This window comes from Panthera uncia (assembly GCF_023721935.1).
Source record: "Panthera uncia isolate 11264 chromosome A1 unlocalized genomic scaffold, Puncia_PCG_1.0 HiC_scaffold_17, whole genome shotgun sequence".
In the NCBI taxonomy this organism is placed as follows: Eukaryota; Metazoa; Chordata; class Mammalia; order Carnivora; family Felidae; genus Panthera; species Panthera uncia.
The window spans coordinates 124,839,195-124,846,452 of NW_026057577.1; positions in this window are offsets into that span (position 1 = coordinate 124,839,195).

Genomic DNA, 7,258 nt, shown 5'->3' on the forward strand with positions numbered 1-7,258 from the left:
GAGGTGAAGTTTCACATATTACTATGGTAATAGGCATACTTGGACATAAAACATTCAAACAACAGACAGATATATATCAAAATATATCCATAAGCACCTTCTCAGATAGGTTGAATGTTTACTTCTTCTGACCTTTCCTCCGTAACACTAAGCAATATGCTTATATTTCTCGTTATCAATTCTAGGTAGTATTTATTGAATTCTTGCCATAAAACATGAGAAATTTAGTTCATTGATATTACTTCTACTTTCATGCCTTTCTACCTAATGTTTATCATCTGTGTATATTTCCTATGTCTTTATTTTGTTATGTTGGGACTTCAAAAATAAACTCATTGCTCTTTAATGGATTCGCCAACTTTAGATGGTTTCTGATTCCCCACATATAAAGTGAGGCAATGTGTGTGTATGCACCTCTTTCTTGACTCTTCTCCTTGCTTCTAGGTCAAAACTTTGCTCAGTTCTACCATTCCCATGTTGTTAAGGTTTATAACAGTTATATTTCTCCATAAGCCATATTTGTTTAAGCCCACCACTCCAGGTCATCTTATAGGTCTAGAGGTTAGAAGTCCAAATAAATTAAATCAATTTAATCATTACATTAAATTTTGATCAATAAATATTCTATGGCAGACAAAAGAATGGATTTAAGGGGAAGTGACCAGCACGAGGAATTGTCTCATCAGTCTGAACTGATGAGAGACTAAATGGGAATATGACATGAGGAGTAAAGAAGGAATGACAGATTTGAGGAACAGTTTGGAAGTGAAATCAGCACAACATGGTCATTGATGAAAATGGGAAACATTTCATCCCTGAAAAAGAGGAAACAAGTAACATCCCAAGGTTTCTAGCTTGGTGAGTGCTGTGGCCACTGATGAGCCAATGGCCAACAAGAGATGGAAGTGACAAGCAAAACTGATAAGTTCGATTTGGGAGACCTGGAGTTTATGGTATCCACGGGGCATTTAAGAAGAAATAGTCAACAAACACCTAGCTGTAGAAGTCTGGAGATTCTTGGGCTGAAGATGCCTATGTAGTTGTCATCAGAGTATTTATTGTAGATGGTAGGCAAAACCACAGGGATTTCCCAGAAGGAGGTATGTGACTGGGGTAGATCAATAACAGCCTCCAAAAATGTCCATGTCATAATTGCTAGAGCCTGTACATGTTTTACCTTACATGGCAAAAGAGACTTTGAAGACATGATTAGGGTACGATCTTGAGATGGGGAGATTATCTTAGATAATCCAAGTAAGTTCAGTGTAATTACAAAGGTCCTTATAAGTGGAAGGCAGGAAGGTCAGAGTCAGGGAAGCAGATGTGATGACAGAAGTCAGAGAGAGAAAGAGATTGCTGGTGTCAATGATGGTGCAAGGGGAAACCAGCCAAGGAAAAGCAGGTGGTTACTACAAGCTGAACAAGGCAAGCAAATAAAATCTCCCCCTAGATCCTCCGGAAGGAATCAGCCCTGCCAACCTGTTGACTTAAGCCCAGTAGGACTGATTTTGGACTTCTGCCCTCCAGAATTATACATTAATAAATCTGTGTCGATTTAAGCCCCTACATTTGTGGTAGTTTGTTATAGCAGCAATAAAAGATGAATACTGTGACCTTGTTTGAGTCACTTGACATCTACTTTACTCTGTTAATTCTGTCATTCAAAAAATGTGTAATGAATAGCTACTCTGTGCCAATAAAGTAGCCTTTAGAAACCAACAGAATAGTGGAAAAGAAAGAAACAGAAGTAAATAATTATAAACACAGTATAAGAGGGGCTGACATAAATGGAGCTTTGTACGGGAACCGTGGGGTCAGACAGGAAGGAGGGGTCGATTTTCTCAAGGATAAGAGGTAGGGAAGGTCTCACCAAGGTGATGAAGCTTAGCTGCGTCCAAGGGATGCCTGTAAAAATCATAAGAGGATCTCTGAGGCTCCTCAAAAAGGCAAAATTCTGAGATCAGTGAGCCCTTTTTAACTGGAGTGACTTATTGCAAGACATTATGGAAAATAGGCAGCCATTCTGGGCTGAAGTAAATGACTTCCTTGGTTACTTTTTCTGAATTTCTCTAATTATCATGACTCACAATTCTCTCCTCTGGATGATCCCTTTGGATAGTGACCTTGAATATAGTCTATCATTCTTAACAGCAGAAATAATTAAAATTATTCTTCTATCTTCAGTTGGTTGTTTTTCTTTATTTATTAACATATTAGTTTTCTACCACAAACTGAGTGGCTCAAAACAACAGAAACTTACTGTCTCAGCGTTCTGGAGCCCAAAAGTCCACAAGTGCACAAGGGAGGCTGTACTCCCTCTGAGGGCTTTTGCTTCTTTAAGCTTCTGGTGCTTGCTGGCAATCTTTGACATTTTTGGTTTGCAGACGCATCGTTTCAGTCACATGGGTAACTTCTGCTTGCATAACCTCACATTGTCATCCCACTGTGTCTATCTGTCCAAATTTCCCTTTTTTAAGGACTTCAGCCATCTTGGATTAGAGCCCATCCCTAATGACCTCATTTTAACTTGATTACCTCTATAAAGATCCTATTCCCAAGTAAGTTCACATTCTGAGATAGCAGAAATTAGGATTCCAACATGTGCATTTTCTTTGGGTCAGGGGATACAATCTAACTCATCACAATTGATGACAAGTGACCTCAGTTCATTTATATTTATGAATGGACTGGAAAGAGCTAGTATATTAAGAAGCTACTTGGTCTTTTCTTATGCAGAGGAAAAAACAGCATAGAAATTTGATAGTAGATGGGATAATAGCCAGAACAAAACAAAGTTCAGGACAAAAAAATATGCAAGTAATGCAAGTAGTGACAAAATAATTTTACCGTTTTTAAACTCATATTAAAATTTCTATTTAAATATTTTTTTTCAGTTTTCAATCTCACACAGTTGGTGTGTCACTCAAGATTTTTATAAATACATGTTATTTCATAAAGTAATCTTAATCTGAAGTGAGACTAAAAGAAATTACTGATGGATGTGGAACAGTTTCCACAAAAGAAAGCATACAAGTTGCTGGTGAGGTTGGAAGAGGAAAGAGAGAGAATCAGTAACACTGGGATACCCTGCTTCCTGTCTTAACCTAGACTCTCTTCCAGGTAAGGTGAAGGAAGGTGCAAGAATTCAAAGGAACAGGAAGCTAAACTTTGGGGGATGCATTTTTTAGCAGAACATGATTAAAGAGGCTGCCTGGATGACACCGTGTCCTAAATCATCACATGCTGTTTCTCAAGCATGGGGCCACCTCGAAGCGCCAGGGCATGGCCAGGAAAGGGACAACAACTCTAAGTTCATCCAACAGAACAAGCTGCAGACATATGCTGATCAGGAGCGCTTTAGATGGAAGTTAAAACAAGAGAAGCACAGCTATGAATTAATAACAGAGACACTTAAGTTTTAATTTTCTTCTCCCAATGTGCTTTCTAGAATTATCCGTTTTAAATATTCCATGTGTGTACCTTCATTTTGTTTTAAAATAATAAACAGGACTATGGAAGCGTGGAGTCAACTTGAAAAAAATATGTCAATTAAAAAGGTAAGGATAACACCAAGGCACCTTCTTTCTTCTGTTCACTGTAGACTGTAATTATCAGTGAGGTAACACGTGGTCCTTGAATATTTATTAGTTGGTATGGCCCCTAGCATTCTTTGGCTTGTGGCCACATCACTCTGGTGTCTTCACATTCCTTTCTCCTCTTCTGTTTTCCTGCTGCCTCCCTCTTAGAAGGATACAAGTAACTGCATTTAGGGCCCTCTGCATTTAGGGCTGATCTGATCTCAGAATCCTTTTTCTTAATTACATCCGCAGAGATCTTTTCTCCAAATCAGGTCACATTCACGGGTTTCAGGGATTAGGAGCTGATGTATTTCGGGGACGTAATTCCGGTTACATATACGGAGATTGCAAAGCTAAAAACATAACACAATAGTGGTAAACACTCAAGGTAGAATTTAGTGGTGTTAAACAAGGTCAGGTCTAGTGCCATCAGACTTGGGTTCAAGTCCCCACTCTGTATCTGTTACGTATGTGACTTGGAGCAGGTGATTGAAAAATCTGTACCTCACTGTCCTCATCTGTAAAATGGGGCCAATATTACCACATCCATGGAAGGGTTTCAGGGAGGAATAAGTGAAATCATGCATTTAAAATATTTAGCAAATGATTTGCAATTACTAAGCTTTCAATATCATCTATTGATAAAATGAATAAGAATAGTTTTGGAAGAGCAGAACTTTGTGAAATTTCCCGTATTATCACCAATTATGCTCTTTTACGTTTAAAATTACTTCCTTGTGAATTACAGAAAAAGGTAGAGACCCGCTGAGTACTTTTAGTCTAAAGAAAATACATCAAAATAACCTCTACAGAATAATAGAATCAATACACCAGAAGCAAGAGAAGCCAGGGGCAAAAATCCTGAATATGAACACATGAGGACTTCAGCCTAAATCGTTTACCTCACGGAAAACAAATACAGAATCAATTTCCAAGAAAAAGTACAAAAGCAAATAGTAGAAAAGCTTTTAAACTGGTAGACATTAATTACTTAAAGGATGATAAAGGGGAAACCATAATTTTAGATTAAAATGGAATAAAATGATACAATTGTTAGTCCAAGCAGCTCTTTTTTAGTGCCCACAGTCATTACATTTTTTTAAAAAAATAGTAAGAAATAATACAGAAGAGAAAGATCCTGTAGAATTCTCTCACTTCTTCAAGGCAGCAGTTTGTGAAGCTACCCAGGATGGTGAATGCTGTCATCAAGTGTGAGTGCTTTCATGCTGGTGAAATAGATTTCTTAACCTTCCTTTATTTTTAATTTAGATTTGGAGAAATTTTTGAGAGAAAGATAGGGGCTCAAATCTATAGAAAATCAACTGTAAATCTGCTCTTGGAGAAGAGAGTGTGGGTGAAGTTTAGGTGAATGGACAGGAAGTCGATTTTGGGGGAAGAGTTCACCAGAGAAGCACAAAATAGTCAGAAGGACAGAATCAGCTTTACGTACAAAAGGGTGGCATTCAACTTGAAGTCCAATTTTCTCCTCTGAAATCATGTGTGAATGGCCATGTTTTGCGGGAGAACGGGATCTGTACATGAAACTCAATTTTTTTTTTAACAATAATAAAAAAAAATTATTTCTGGTTTAAAAAATGATCTGGTTCCCTCCAGGGCGAGCAATTGCACAAATGTCCACTGATTCTGGTCCGGGGGTTAAGGAAGGGAAGATCTTAAAAGGTGAAGGGGATTGCTACCCCAGTCTCAGGGCCCCAACTCTCCAACTCCCCAACCCCACTGCATTTTATAAAACGCTCCTCAACCTCTTGGAATCGGTGGTTTAAAAAAATGTCCATGCAGGGGAGGGGAGCCCCTTGAGGAAAGGAAGGTGGCCACCTGGGGCCCTTTGGTGTAGGCGCAGAGGCGTGGGGCGGAAGGGAGGTGCTGAAGGCTCACACGGAAATCTCATAGGTGGTACCACCCACCCCTGACACCTTCTTGACTCCACCCCTTGTGGGGCTGCTGAGCGGAGGCTGGCCTGGGCCAGGGGAGGCAGAGCCTATACTCTTGGGCTGCCCGTTGGATTTGCTGTAGGCGGTCTTGAGCTGTACTTCATCTTTGGGGGTCAGTAATGGCTGCAAGGCTACTTCCTCTGCCTCGGAGACATCAGGTGGGGCTCAATCCCACTCAGTTCCACTCTTCTCTTTGGCAGCTCTTATCAGTTTTCTTGTTAATTTCTTTGTCTACCACAATCACTTCTCTGACACCAAGTTCTAATGAGGTTCTTCTTGTTGCTTCCCTATAACTGAATTACTGACAAGCCACCTGGTGTATACATCAGCATACCTTTTTATTCCAGTGAGCGCCATTACTCATCCTAACAGGAGAGGCCAGGTTGTGAAAAACAAACAAACAAACAAACAAACCCTCCTAACGACTTCCCATGCTGGGAGAGTTTGATTCAGCAAGTCTGTTACAAAACTCAGGAATCTGGATTTCTTAATTCTCTTTAGTGACTTCATTTATATCATGTTTTCTGATCATCTAAGTAAATCAGTGTGCAGGTTAGTATAAGAGCCTTCTCTTTAGAAGAGTGATATATACTACTCTTTAAAGAGACACTATATTTCTGCACCTTATGACTTCTAGTGCCCTGGACATGGTAATATTTATACCTTGTGTGTATGCGTGTGTGAGCACATGTGTGCATTTCCGAGTGTGTGTAATAATGCCTATTTACTTCCAAATATTTAGAGACATCTTGGGGCGTCTGGGTGGCTCAGTCGGTTGAGCGTCCGACTTCAGCTCAGGTCATGATCTCACACTCCGTGAGTTCGAGCCCTGCATCGGGCTCTGTGCTGTCAGCTCAGAGCCTGGAGCCTGCTTCAGATTCTGTGTCTCCCTCTCTCTCTGTCCCTCCCCTGCTCATGCTCTCTCTCTGTCTCAAAAATAAATTAATAAAAAGCATTAAAAAAAAAAGAATCTGTCAAATATTTAGAGACATCTTGATTTAGACTATTGGTGGAAATGAGAAAGCAAAAAGTAAGCCTCCTAATAAGTCAAAAACTTTACATTTATTTATTTTTGATAGAGACAGAGCACAAGTGGAGGAGGGTCAGAGAGAGAAGGAGACACAGAATCCCAAGCAGGCTCCAGGCTCCGAGCTGTCAGCACATAGCCCCACCCGGGGCTCGAACTCACAAACCGCGAGATCATGACCTGAGCTGAAGTCGGACACTTAACCGACTGAGCCACCCACGTGCCCCAATAAGTCAAAAACTTTAAAATTATTTGAGAGCTGATTCAAATGACAAAGCTAGATTATTAAAGATAAAGCAAAAATAACAATGGAGTGATGAATTAGTCTAGAATGTCATAACTATCCACGTTCTTAATCTTTTTCACTTCCTTATACTCATGACATTTTATGGATTGCATGCATTTTTGAAGCTCTTATAATTCCTTTATTTATTTATTTTTATTTTTTTAATGTTTTATTTATTTTTCAGAGGGATACGGAGAGAGAGAAAGTGTGAGAGGGGGAGGAGCAGAGAGAGAGGGAGACACAGAATCTGAAGCCCGCTCCAGGCTCTGAGCTGTCAGCACAGAGTCCGACGTGGGGCTCCAACTCACCAACTGTGAGATCATGACCTGAGCCGAAATCAAATGCTTAACCAACTGAGCCACCCAGGTGCCTCTAATTCCTTTTTTTAGATCAAAGTTGCCAGTCACTATAACAA